The sequence below is a fragment of the Haemaphysalis longicornis genome, unplaced genomic scaffold (genome assembly GCF_048455015.1).
Source record: "Haemaphysalis longicornis isolate Haplotype H1 unplaced genomic scaffold, Haemaphysalis longicornis Haplotype H1 scaffold_9, whole genome shotgun sequence".
Lineage (NCBI taxonomy): Eukaryota > Metazoa > Arthropoda > Arachnida > Ixodida > Ixodidae > Haemaphysalis > Haemaphysalis longicornis.
The window spans coordinates 18,526,349-18,540,031 of record NW_027526460.1 but is presented as its reverse complement, the minus strand read 5'-3'; the positions used below and the strand labels follow the sequence as shown (position 1 = coordinate 18,540,031).

Here is a 13,683-nt window from a genome sequence, read left to right as displayed (position 1 = left end):
GCGGGAACGATTACGTCACACATTGGCAATTTCAGCCTGCGTAAGAGTGATTTAATGTTACGTAACAGCTTGAAAATGGTGGCTGCTGCCGCCGTGAAATAGGGCAAAAAATTTCACCGACCTTCGGCGCCGTGAAAACCCTGTGAATTTGCAGCAGGCACAGTTCGCATGACGCATGGTTTAAAGTATGTTTTCTACCGAAATAAATAATAGTTTTGGCTGTTTCCAAGTCAGCGATCACGGAGCATACAAATAACGTGCCGTAGTTTGCTTTTATGTTTGGCAATAAAATGAAAATTATTTGTTTGGCACAACAGCTACATAAGAGAGCAGTACAAGCCTCTCTATAACAAAGAGAATCCAATGCATGGCATTTGTCCACACTCCCCCTAGTAAGCTGCAGGGTCACATGATTGAACTCAACAGAAACATAACAAGGAAATGTGACTGTTTTAATCATTACTGCGCTAATCGAAGAAATCAGCGACATCGGTACGCTCCGCAGTTATGTATCAGGCATAGCGCTTCGCTGCTGTTATGTGTCATACAAGCGATGGTCGCGGCCGTCTTTTTCTGTGATCATGCCATAAACTTGTAACATAGCAGCAGACGATAACGTGGCGGTGGTGGCGGCCAAGAAGGTGATAACGCAACAAAGCTTGCATTGAAGCAGAGAGCTCAACTATAAGCGATTGAAAGAAATAGACACTGTAAAAAAATGTGTGACGTTCTTATCTCGACAGCCCCATTTCGCTCGCTTTTGGGCAACGTTACTCGATCGCTTTGTGGTGTTGACGCCAATTTTGACCTGCAGAAATGTGTTTCTTTTGCCAGCCTCAGCTACCGTCTTATTTTGATAATACATGCCAAGTGTTTTTATATCTTTCTTGCACAATATTTGATACCTTGCTTGTGATCTTTATGAGTGAAGCGTCAAATTACACTGGATTGTGCTTACGCAAAAAACATGGCGAATTCACTGTGAATTTGTGCAGTCAAGAATAGGGCCCCTGCAGTGCAGAATTCCTAGAAGATGTGGGTGGATGTTTACCCTTGCACAATCATCAGTGAGGTGCTTTGTACAGCTCACCAAGCTATTCCAAGCATCTGTTCCTGCACAAGTCTACATGCGGCGTGGAGCAGGTGTTTCTTATCTGCATCGCCTTTTCCTCTGCATCTGAAAAGGGGAGGCCAACATATTTGATCGTGTACAATTAAGAGACCTAGGGAGGTGGTGCGGAATGTAAATAGCTCTTGTCGATAGAGTCTTCTGGGAAGTCTGCAGCTGACGGGCGTGAGTCATTCAGGGCGTGAGTCATTCCAAGACTGCCGTCGGCCTCGCGGAAACTGGTTCCCAGAATCACCGTAGAAAGCGCAGTGGTCTCGCAGGCGCGACTTCCTCTCCCTCCCAATAGGGACCGGGCGGCCGTTGTATGGCACCACCGTCGTTTCAGCGAACAGCGCCGCCCGTGGCGAACCGCTCGTCAGTGGAATGCCGGTGGCGGTCAGCGCAGCGTAGTTGTGCATGGCTTTCTGTCGTTTTTCTGCGGTGCGGCTTGCAAAGCGAACGTAACCCCACGTGCATTTTTCAGATTGGTAAATCTTGAGTGTGGATGTGACGTTTACGAGGCATGTCATGTGTGTTATTTACGCCCATACTCAGTATTTACAAATAGCAGACGACACTCAATGCGCCAAGCTGGAAGTCAAGCTGGAAGTGGAAGTTCGTTGCTTCATGCAATTTTTTCATGCCTGCATGCTGTTTCGCGAATCGAGGAGTATATTGCCGCTAAATGCTCCCACAAAGCCGATGTGTGCAACCGATCTAGGAATGCTGCGGCGCTGATGACGAAACGGCGCCGACGTCGTGCACAAGCGAAAGGCAAAGTTGGAGGGTGTCTTCGAAGATTTACCTCAAAACAGAAATTGTGACGGACGACGCTTCCGTATCTTCATTACCTACGGCTGAAACGTGTTTAATTTCACAGAAATGCTCTTACTGCAGTCATCGGGAATCGCTGATGGAATAAATACCGCATGATAGTAGGATGTTATTGCTTATCGTGGAGAAGCATTGCTTTACAAAAATTGCAATGGTTGCTGGCTAGTTGGTAAGTGGTTTTTCAAAAACCAATTCCTGCGTGGCTGAAGGACGCAAGACAGGAGGGTGCCCGAAACCTGTACTCAGCTTCACAACTGAATGCTGCGGTCGGTTTACAAGCTGCCACCTACGCTTGAAAAATCATGCACACCTCCGTCTAACGACGATGATGGTTTATCGCAAAGCTCTATCGTATGGGTTTCCTTGGTTGCCTTCTGGATTTAAACTTTGACTAGATAAGCGTCGAATTTGACCAGCACGCAGTTTGGTCTTTTGAACGCAGCGTCTTTGACTTTGACCATTTCCCATTCGATTTCGCACGAAGAAAGCTTTGTGTTCAACCATCATAATTATTAGACGGAGGGCTAGATGATTTCGCTGTTTAATTTTGAACTTCCATGCCCCCTCTCCAAATCTAAACTTTTTCCAGTGTGTCGGAAATGTGTCTCTTGTGGAGGACTCGGACTCATGCACCCCCATGAAACGCAAAAAGGGCTATTGTAAATCTAAAAGACATCTACACAAGACGATTCGAACTGCTTAGAGACATCTTGGCGAAGAAGTTATTTATAAAAGCCGTCCTGAAGAAGTCTTGTAGCTGTGCTAACGCGACGCTTATAGCCGTCTATCTGGGTGCTTGCAAGACATCTACAGGACTTCTTGTAGGATGTCTCAGCACCTTCTTGTTGACGTCTATACAACTTCTTTTCAAGGAGTTTTAAGACCTTTTCAAGAGCTTTCAGGAATTACGTTATCCACGTTTACTCAGGGGTTCCTTCGTGGCACCCACTAAATTCTTTCTCTGAAATATCGCTACGAGCTGTCCCCACAACTGACGCACCCAGCAGCTGCTTTTGGAACACCGACTCGACTGCCCGCTGTTCTCCGAATAAATATCTTTGCTTAAACTGGCACGCAGTTTCAAAGATACTTAATCGGAGAAGGGCTGGTCATTGCCGAGTGTTCTGGAAGCAACCACTGGGTGTGTTAATTGTTGACAGCTGGCAGCAACATCCACAACCGGCCTGTGTGAACAGAGAAAGCATCAAGTGGGCAGCACAACTGAGGGTGATGTTAGCACAACATAAATAGGGGGTATTCGCATAAACTCTTAAGAATAGAGTTGCTTGATGCCAGCTAGGTCTCATTTCACATGTTTTGTGTCCTGTGTACAAAATGATAAAATCAACCTGTAATCTTTTGAAAACCAAGCTTTATTTGTAGTGCAACATTAGGTATATGCATTAAAGCAGAAGGAATTACAGGAGAAAGCTCTCACAAAAAAAGGTAACCGTCAACCCACTATATACTTGTAAACAGGGATGATAGCTTCATGTGGCAGTCATCAGCAGTCTGGCTTGTTCCCATGAAGCTGAGTGTCCTTGCTTCTTGCCTCCAGCCGTGTTGCCCGTGCCAGCAGGATGCCTGGGTAGAACACAAGGCACTGCGTCACTTACAATGTGTACCAGTAGTGAGCAGTGAAAGGTATCAGACAGACAGCTACTTATTAAATTTCGTTGATGCGAAAGCAAGCTAGACAAATGGTTCGTTGGGGCGAGGACTGTGTTGCACTGACTTCTCTGGCTAACTGATGGGGAATTGGAAATTTTTCGTCGAAACGGAAATTTCGTTGAAGCGGAGTTCGTTGTAGTGGGGTTCGACTGTATTATTGATGGGTATAGGTGCCAGAAAGCAAGTATAAGAATTCAGGTCGCAGTAATTTTTATCCTTTACCAAAATGAATGAATTTCCAGGAAGGCAGAAAGGAATGTGCACCAGCAGCTGTAAATTGTCACACTTAAGGATGGACACCAGTATGTCCACTCGTGTGGGGAGTGGGGGAGGGCATGACAGGCAGATAGAGAGGAGACAAAGGCACGAGGGGGTATTATGTTTTACGCGCCGACGCTACACAGGCGATGAGGTGCGCCATAGTGGAGGGCCCTAGATTAACATTTTGACCACCTGCACGGGATCTCGAGCACAAGGGCGTTTTTGCTTTCGACCTCTATCAGAAAAGTGGCCACCACAATTGAGAAGTGAACCTGCGACCTCAGGCTCAGCTGCGACCTCAGGCTAGCCATTGACGGCGGGTTGTAGGACACCGAAGTGAATTTGTCAAGCTGCTGTCTTTTTTGTTTGAACTGCGCATAATGGCTCAAATAAACACACTTTTCATCGTTTATCCTGTCGATAAGGCGGTATTTATTTTATGAGGCCTGAAAAGGGAAAAACTGCCATGCGCGGTCTTAGGCAGCCACAGCAACTAAAGCAGTGACGTTCATACAAGTTACTACGTAATTGGACAATGTCCAAGATTAGAATTCAAACCAGTTTGTGTCGGTTCTGTAAAATACCGTATTTACTTGCATAATTTGCACACCCTTAAGTTTTGCTAGGTTTACAGAAACGACAAAGTTTTGCCAGATTTACAGAAACAGCACCAAAATTGTGAATTTAGTATAGAAAATACCGCCCAAAAACAAATAAACCACTTAGTGCTATGGGATTTGAGCTTGCGAATTGCATAACAATATACCTAGTGCTCCAGATCACTCCGCCATAAGCCAGTGTTGGCAAGGGCATAAGTATAATGTATATAATGTATACCCAGTTCACATTTTTATCTAGGTTCGGCATTCCAAGCAGCCCAGACGACTATTTCTTGAATAGCGCTTCTGCAGTAAGCATCCCTCAAATTTTCACAAATACCTCACCTTTAGTGACTGCATTCCTTTAGCAGAAAAGCGTTCATAGATGTGTGATCGTGCTGGTGACTGCTGTGCTAGTTCACCCAGCACAAAAAAGCGCTTCATGCACCCTGATTTTTCCCTGTATGGCAAGTTTCAGTTGACATTATTTTCTTAGTACCTATACTAAGTAGAATAGAATGCAAGCTTGGGCTAGTTGGTACATTCCGAAAAAGAAAACTGCGATTAAAACGAGGACACAAGAGAAGACGACTAGACACACAGGGCGCAGACTAGCAAGTGATTTTTTATTTGAGTGAAAAACACATCATGAAGGAAACTGTGATCTACACATGTGCGATAACCTAGGGCACAGGACTAAGATGAACAACCAAATCACACCCAAAAGTCCAGTCATGAAACGCAATCTCGGTGCTTAGTAGAGACACCGACGGTGAACTGACGCAATCTTCGCCTTTTTTTCAGAATCGCGTACTGCAAAAATCTCCCTCCTGCGCGCACCCCTGTAATGCTTTGTAAATTCGCGTGCTTCGAGGCGTGGCGCACAGCCTTTGCAGTTCTTTAAAGTGGGTGGCCAGGTTGCTGCCAGTAAAAGTGCGGAGGCTGTCGGCATGTACCCTCAGTCGATCATTAATGCATCGGCCCGTTTAGCCAATCTGCGATCATCCACTGGACAAGGGGGTTTTGTAGACGACGCATGCTTGACAGTTAAAAAAGCACTTCTCATGTCTTTTCCAGCACCCCGCATGTCTATTTTCTTCGGTGTTTACATGCCTACACAACTTGTGTAGCTTGTTAGGTGCCGAAAAAACAACACGAGCCCCCACCTTTTCCCTAGCTTTCTTGATCCTGTGCCCAACATTATGAACGCAAGGTAAACGGCCATCTTGTCGCCCTTGCCCCGTTCACACGTCGTCTTCTTGGTGCGTGACTCGACAAGAAGCTTATCGCCAACTGCCAAGATAAGGTCGCAAGGAAACCCTGCTTCCTTCAGTCGCTCCACCTGTGAACAGAAACTCGCCTCAGCTTGGTGTGTGCACGAGCGTTGCAGCGCATTCCCGAGAGCTGACGTGAAGTGAAGCAGTCCTTTCTGGATCGAGGGGAATAGATCCAACACACATGGTCACAGTTCACCTTGGGCTCCATATCCAAAAACTGCATCAATCCCCCGACCGGTGCTTCTATTGTTTACGAAAAGACATTGAGGGTGGAGCGAAAGAGTTCAAAACACTTCTTCAACTTGATGTGTAGTGCCCTCTGGATTGAGCTGCTACAGCACTAGGAAGTCGTCAACGAAGCGGAAAATCTTAATGACGTTAGTGCGAGTAGGAGGTCACTGAATATTGGGGCAAGACACGACCCTATACGTACGCTGTCCTTAGGAACATAGGAACGACTGCACACCCCTTGAATTGGCTCAGCTGGTTGGGCCGCTGCCACCGTTGCAGACGCCACCATCGCCACCGTCGCAGAGTCAACACCGCCGGTTGTGCCAAATCCTTCGGGCCTCCGTATGAAAGATTCGGCACAACCGGCAGTTGTGACTCTGCAACGGTGCCAGTGGGCTAACCAGCTGAGCCAATTCAAGGGGTGTGTAGTCGTTCCTATGTTCCTAAGGACAGCGTACGTATAGGGTCGTGTCTTGCCCCAATATTCAGTCACCTCCTACTCGCACGTTTCGACAACTTCATCAGTTGCTTCCCTTGCTCCGCACTAACGTCATTAAGATTTTCCGCTTCGTTGACGACTTCCTAGTGCTGTAGCAGCTCAATCCAGAGGGCACTACACATCAAGTTGAAGTGTTTTGAACTCTTTCGCTCCACCCTCAATGTCTTTTCGTAAGCAATAGAAGCACCGGTTGGGGGATTGATGCAGTTTTTGGATATGGAGCCCAAGGTGAACTGTGACCATGTGTGTTGGATCTATTCCCCTCGATCCAAAAAGGACTGCTTCACTTCACGTCAGCTCTCGGGAATGCGCTGCAACGCTCGTGCACACACCAAGCTGAGGCGAGTTTCTGTTCACAGGTGGAGCGACTGAAGGAAGCAGGGTTTCCTTGCGACCTTATCTTGGCAGTTGGCGATAAGCTTCTTGTCGAGTCACGCACCAAGAAGACGACGTGTGAACAGGGCAAGGGCGACAAGATGGCCGTTTTACCTTGCGTTCATAATGTTGGGCACAGGATCAAGAAAGCTAGGGAAAAGGTGGGGGCTCGTGTTGTTTTTTCGGCACCTAACAAGCTACACAAGTTGTGTAAGCATGTAAACTCTGAAGAAAATAGACATGCGGGGTGCCAGAAAAGACACGAGAAGCGCTTTGTTAACTCTTCTTGAACCGCGCGGTTTTAAAACTTAGACAAGGGAAGAGCACACAAGGATGGGACTCGCGCTTTGCCCCGTCCTTGTGTGCTCTTCCCTTGTCTAAGTTTTAGAACAGCGCGGTTCAAGAAGATGTATAACCAACTAGCCCCCATTTTAGCCTTGCTTTTTCAACTGTCAAGCTGCGTCCTCTACGAAACACCCGTCTTGTGGGTGATCGTACATCGGCCAAATGGGCCGATGCATTAATGATTTACTGAGGGTTCACGCCGACAGCCTCCACACTTTTACCGGCAGCAACCTGGCCACCAACTGTAAAGACTGCAAAGGCTGTGCGCCACGCCTTAAAGCATGCAAAGTGACACAGCGTTACAGGAGTGCGTGCAGCAAGGAGATTTTTGAAGCGTACGCGATTCTGAAAATCAAGGCGAAGATTGCGTCAGTTCACCGTCAGTGTCCCTACTAAGCACCGAGATCGCGTATCGTAACGGGACTCTTGGGGGTGATTTTTAGTGTCCTTGGACTACCCCGGCCCTCACCTTGTTTGTTTATGTGCGAAGCGATTGCACATGCCTAGTGTAGGGTTCTTTGCCCCCCGTGTTGCGCTCAGTCTTTTGGCTGTGGTTTTGGTTGTTTACCTTTGTTCTGTGCCCTAGGTTACCGCAGTTTCCTTCATGATGTGTTTTTCACTAAAATAAAAAATCACTTGCTAGTCTGCACCCTATGTGTCTATTTGTCTTCCCTTGTGTCCTTGTTTTATGTGCAGTTTTCTTTTTTGTACATTTATTAACTTTGATAAAGCTTCTCCCACCTTCAATTGGCCTTTGATTTTTTTCACTAGCGTACCAGTCAGCGGAGCGTCGCATGTGTGGAGTGAGTTAAAACAGAATACAGTCTACAAACTAACAAACTAAAGGCAGATATTTCCAGGCACAAACGGGTCATGGCTTAGTTTCAACTGAGCAAACAAATTAAGACGACCCGCTGGCGGCCAGAAGACTATACGCTGGACCGACTGACTCTGTCGGAGGGTCGGCGAGCTGCACAGTAGTGCAGCCAAACCATCTTGTTTTGATGTCACACAAAATGTCAGGAAATCAGCAAGAAGTATGCGGAGGAAGGCCGCATTTTTGAATTGATTATTTCTACCGAATAAATTCACGTAAATGCCGCGAGTCGTGAAAATATGGCCTAGAGACTCCAGACTACAATTCGCACTAGTATTCCTGCAATATTTACAAATCACTTCAGTGACGCTTAAAAAGGGGTATTAAAAAAGACGCACACACACATGCACAAGAGAAGATAAACAAACAAACCCTCAGTTCCTCAATGTTGTTCCAAATCAACCCGGCTGGGAGGCGAGGCATGGGGATGACTCCTGAGGCATCCAGGTAGGAGCCCAGGACCTTGTGGACTTTGTCCCGCTCCCTGGCACAGCCCGGCAGCAACAGCAGCTGGTCCAGCAGCCGAAGATTCCGCCGTGCGGCCAGCAGCTCGCCTCCCTGTTGTTAAATCTGGCCACTCTCCATGGCCAGCAGGCAGGGCTGTCAGCCACCTCCAGGTGGTGTTTCTCTGCTTGGAACCCACATGGGGCACAGGACGGCTGAGAGCTGCTGGAAGGGGAGGAAAACAACTAAGAGGAGCCCCAAAAGCAGCATCCTGGGCACACAGAAATGTTTAAACAAGTAAAATGCCTTCGGTACAGACGAGTTTCTGCCGCACAGACGTCTTTTAGCAGTGACTATGAAATGCCTCAGGACAAGCACCAAAAGAGTTCATGCGATGTGTACATACACCACATGAGCCAACAGATCATGAAGGAACTTGGTGGTGGTGGTGGTGAAACTTTATTTCCAAAAAGGGTCCTGAAGGACACCTGACCGGTGTCAAGGTGTAGAGGGCATCTCCCACGTCGGGACAGGGAGCCCGAGACTCTCCGCCGCTACGCGGGCCTTCTGGACAGCCCAGAGTTGAAGGAACTTGACTTTCGGGGTAGCATTCAATTCGGTAGGCTACAGAACTTTTCATGAAACCAGAATGACCGAAACACAGTCACTTAGTGGACAGTTTGATGTACACGAAAACAACATCCTGAAGCTAAAACGACTACATGGCAATAAAACACAATATGACTAAATTCCCTGAAAACACCTTTGAGCTTGTTTAAGTAAGCAGAAAATGTAACGAAACAAAACAGATACTTGTGCTAAACCCACGTTTCTCTGGTTAAATATGCATGAAAGTAGAACTATCGTGACAGGTCCAAAGTTGTTTTTTGTGCCATTTTGTCCAGTGCTGCCACCATTCTAGCTTTACCCTCAGGTAAAAGAGACTGCCCACTTTCGACATACCCGAAGCTCTTGGACCTCATGTCGAGGCTAATTAGATGCTCCGTATTCGCCACCATGTTATTTTTGTGGTCTCCACTTCTTGCTGGACCCTGTCTCGGTCATCATGACTAGGACCAGCCTTGGCTGGGTCAAGACACCACTGCTTAGCTGCCTGAGCTTTTCAGCCGCAATGCGCTCTTGGCAGTCTTTGCTCGATGTTTGTACTGCTCTCAAAACCTCTGGTGTCACATTGAAGCGACTTGCATCTCCGTCAAAGCGCTTGAAGAACGAAACAATGTGCCTGATGCCATGAACAGTTTGTATCGCACACTGAGCCCTTTCATTAAGGTGCCGGCAGTTCTTATTGAAGCCCATTTCCCCAACCGCTTTTCTATGTGGAATGCACAGCAATGCCTTCACTAGCCAAGCCAAGAGAGGGAATTTGGTTTTGTTGTTAGCCTCCTTCTCAAAACTCTACTGCCAATACTCGTTAATTCGTGTAGACGGATCTGATCAACATGTTCAAGCTGGACGAGCATGTATTCATCCATCAAAGTCAATTCATTGGTTAGATCACTTGCAGCACCCTAAAATGAGCTCTAGAGGACTTTTCTTTCCTCAGCTGTGGGCTTAAGAAGCGCAGGCTCTGCAAAATGAAAGGCAGTCGTTGAAAGGCAGTCGTGCAGAAGGCACTCAGCACATTTTATGTAAAAACTTCCTTCCACTTCATTTTACGTAAAAGATGCCTTCAACGCCCGTGGCGTAAAGGACTCCTCCCACCAGAGCCAACACATTGCGGAAACCCGGCGAAACGAAGTTTCGGTACAAGATTGGCGCAGATTGCTTGAAATGAAGAAGTATGTAGCAGGATTTACCTTTCGGCACGGTTCGGCGCAGATATCACATCACTGGTTCGTTGCCCTTGAGCTCCCTGTGTCTGGGCTCCCACTGCGGCCGCAGCCAGGCGCCCCGATACAGCACTCCATGCACCACGAGTGAGCACAAGTCGCCCTCCGGATGCGCAGCAGGGCCACCCGGGAGTAGCATTGCAAGGCACAGCGCTCGGGTCAGGTCCAGGCTGACACCCACCAGCTCGGCTGTGGCTGAGGATACAGCACACTACAGCAGCGCCTGCCGGGTGACCTCCCCTAGCATGGCGCCTGCTGAGGCCGAGCCCTGTCGCTGCCGCACAGAGCCGCCCGAATAGGCCAGGGTGTGGCCCTTCAGGTCATCTCGGACGATGGCCCAGGCCAGCTGAGCTGCCCACAGTGGGGCCGTCCGTTGTTTGCTGCGCTTGCCCAGGATTTCCAGTTGCACCTCGGCCACCAGAGCAGGAGACCAACCAGGGCCTTCCCATCCAGAGGCCACCACCTGGGACATTTTATGATTACTGGACCAATAGGTGCAAATAGCAGTTCGGAAGGGGAAAACTCACATTTACCTTAGGAAATAGGATATAACGGTGTGATAAACATTGCTAAGCCACAAGTGACAAAGCTCTGAGGTTTGCAAGCCCGTCGAATTGCCCTGCAGCTGGCTAAACAGCAACCACTTGATCTCCCAGGTACGACGCTGAAATTGAAGCCTTTGTCATCTCCTGCCCTAACATCATTTTGACGCCACTTTAAGCCACTAAACCTAGGACAACCCAATGAACGTAGTTATAAATATTCCTAGGTGAAACCTGAAGACAAGAAAACTAGACACAAGGGCAGCTCTATGCAAAGCGGTAACATGAAGGGCAGTGAGCACAAATTGCACAGCTTCTCTCTCATTTAGTGCACACAAATTGCATACCACATCCTGCCAAAACCTGATGCACCCAGCATAACCGGTTAATTGCACTGTAAACACATCATGGGTCTGCAAGGAAAATTCCAATTGCAACATCAGCTATACACAAAAAGTGGTTACCTTCTGTAAATGAGAAACGTCCTAATTGACCCTGTGCAAGCGCGGCTTGGCCTACTCACACATGGACAGGTTGATCAGCGACACCTCCTTGGCAGCTTTGTTGACATCCAAAGCTTGAAAAGGCGCCCTGAACGCACCGACCAGATGCCGGCAAAAATGCGAGATAATAAAGTGTACACAACTAAAGCACTGAGAATTAAAGCAGTTTGAAACTTAAGGTAAGCAAAACTTATCTCGAGGTAAACAAGGATGCAGAGGGGTTTTACTATAACATGAAAATATCTACTGCACAAGGACAAAAAAGAAGTCAAAAGCTCATTCACCGGCCTTTGCCTGTGAATGAGCTTATCTTATTCAAAAATCTCAAACCTGCTACAGTGAAAGGCTTGGAATGAATAAAACTCTAGGGCAGTGCCTTGAACATGCACACAATATTTCGGGAAGGTCTGGTACTATTCATAACTCAAATGGGAGTTAGCAGAAGAAAACTAAAATATGTCAGACACTAGCAATACCATTGCAAACTTTCTCCATAAACACACGTTTGCAGCTAGATAATATGCCATTCTCCTTTTGTCATACTGTTTTACATGACAGGATACAACTAAAATGGAACAAGCAGTAAGGCAAATGTGCAGTCTATTAGCTTCATTTTTAGCTCAGACAGAAATTTACTAAATATGCCCATCATGAATATCTCAAGACAACTGATCACATCAACAATAAATGCAGCATGGAGATATGGTAACGGTCAGTGGCAATGCAAATTGTCTTAAATTGGCCCCACTCCAGCTTTATTTTTGGTCCAGATTACAAAATCGCACGACATGCATTTCATACGAGTTTTTGGAAACAGATGGTGTATTAACTCCAACAATTTGTGTTCAGAACAACGACAATTCCTCCGTCATTTCCATTGTTTTCTTTGGAGTTATGAGTAGGATTATTGTATTGTTGAGTTTTAGTTTGCGGACGCACCATAATGCGCAACAACTGTCTAGTATTTGTAATGTCCATACGCTAAACTGTGCTCTTAAACGCACTGACCTATGTAGGATTTTATCACATCAAAGGGGCCTTACAAACGATTTCTGATTCAGTCTCTGTAGTCACATGCGTTATCTACTGGCTATTTTCCGGAATCTGTGAGAAACATTGCGTACATGCGGACTTACTACAAACTTCTCGTTTTTTTTTTTTGTTAGTGTCATCTTGGTAGCAGTGACAACAGACAATGAGTGGAGCCTGGAAGAAACTACAACTCTGTCTGGTCAACGTGCTCTCAGACGCTTTCTTTTACTATTATTTCTTCTCGGCCAATGCGTCATATATAATCTGAGAATGTGAGCGAAAAACAAGAAAAACGGGGTTACAGCATGAAAGGCGCCAACTATAAAAAAAAAGTACAGTTGCTCCCCCCCATTTTGCCTTAATAGGGTATTTACATTGCACTCCATCGTTGTGCTGTGACATCACCAAAATTTATGAAAGTTTTGGGCATCACTAGTCCATAAAGGCTCAGCGCGAGCTCGGCTGATAGCCTGTGCATTCGTTGTACTGCTTGTACCATTTCAACAGTTTTCTTTAACGAGAAAGGTAATGCCAAAAGTTTGCAAGCCCAAGCGTGTACTTCTTCACAAATTGTGGTGCTGGGCACCGGCGTGTGCTGCGCACAGAATTCGCCAAACTACGGTACTGTGCAGTGATAGCTCATTAACGACGACCGCAAGAAACTCTGCTACTACTTATCACGCTAGTAGCTACTCACCTTTGTTCGTGCAGAGTCGTTTCCGGACGCTTGGGGAACCGTGGCAGTCTTCACGCATACAAAGGCTTGAGCAAGGTATTTTGGAGATGCATTTAAAACACCATTTACCTATTTACTCTCTCAAAAGCATTTTTTTTTGCGCAAACAACCTTACAAACGCAAGAGCAACTCAAACGCGACCAACGGTTGTTGTGTTTGAATTGAAGCGACAGAGGAACCCCTGGTGGTGCTGAAAACTACTACCACAAATGCATAAACTAAAAAGTAAAATATTTTCGCTTAATAAAAAGCAAAAAACATTTTATAAGCCAAGTTTTTTTTAAATGCAACAAATTACTCCTTTATTGCAATGTTTAACGACTTTTTATCTTTTTTTTTGAGTGAGCACTCAGCGCGCGCTTTTTGAAGTTTGCAGCGGTTCGGTTCTACAATTTTGGATTGAATCAGTTGGAGTTGCGCCTGTCAAAATGCTTCTTTAAGTCTTCGGTACTTTGCCCATGCGTTATCGGGCACTCTGCCTATCTTCGGCACCGTGTGG

General features: G+C 46.6%; 1 long non-coding RNA gene across 1 annotated transcript; it reads right to left on the bottom strand.

Moving 5' to 3' along the window:
* Positions 1-3,179: 3,179 nt before the first annotated feature.
* Positions 3,180-13,339, bottom strand: LOC144151711 (uncharacterized). Its single transcript, XR_013318946.1, has 5 exons — positions 13,146-13,339; positions 11,437-11,504; positions 10,339-10,834; positions 8,450-8,746; positions 3,180-3,526 (listed from the first exon to the last, which is right to left on the bottom strand). It is a non-coding gene; the product is annotated as an uncharacterized LOC144151711 (long non-coding RNA).
* Positions 13,340-13,683: the final 344 nt, after the last annotated feature.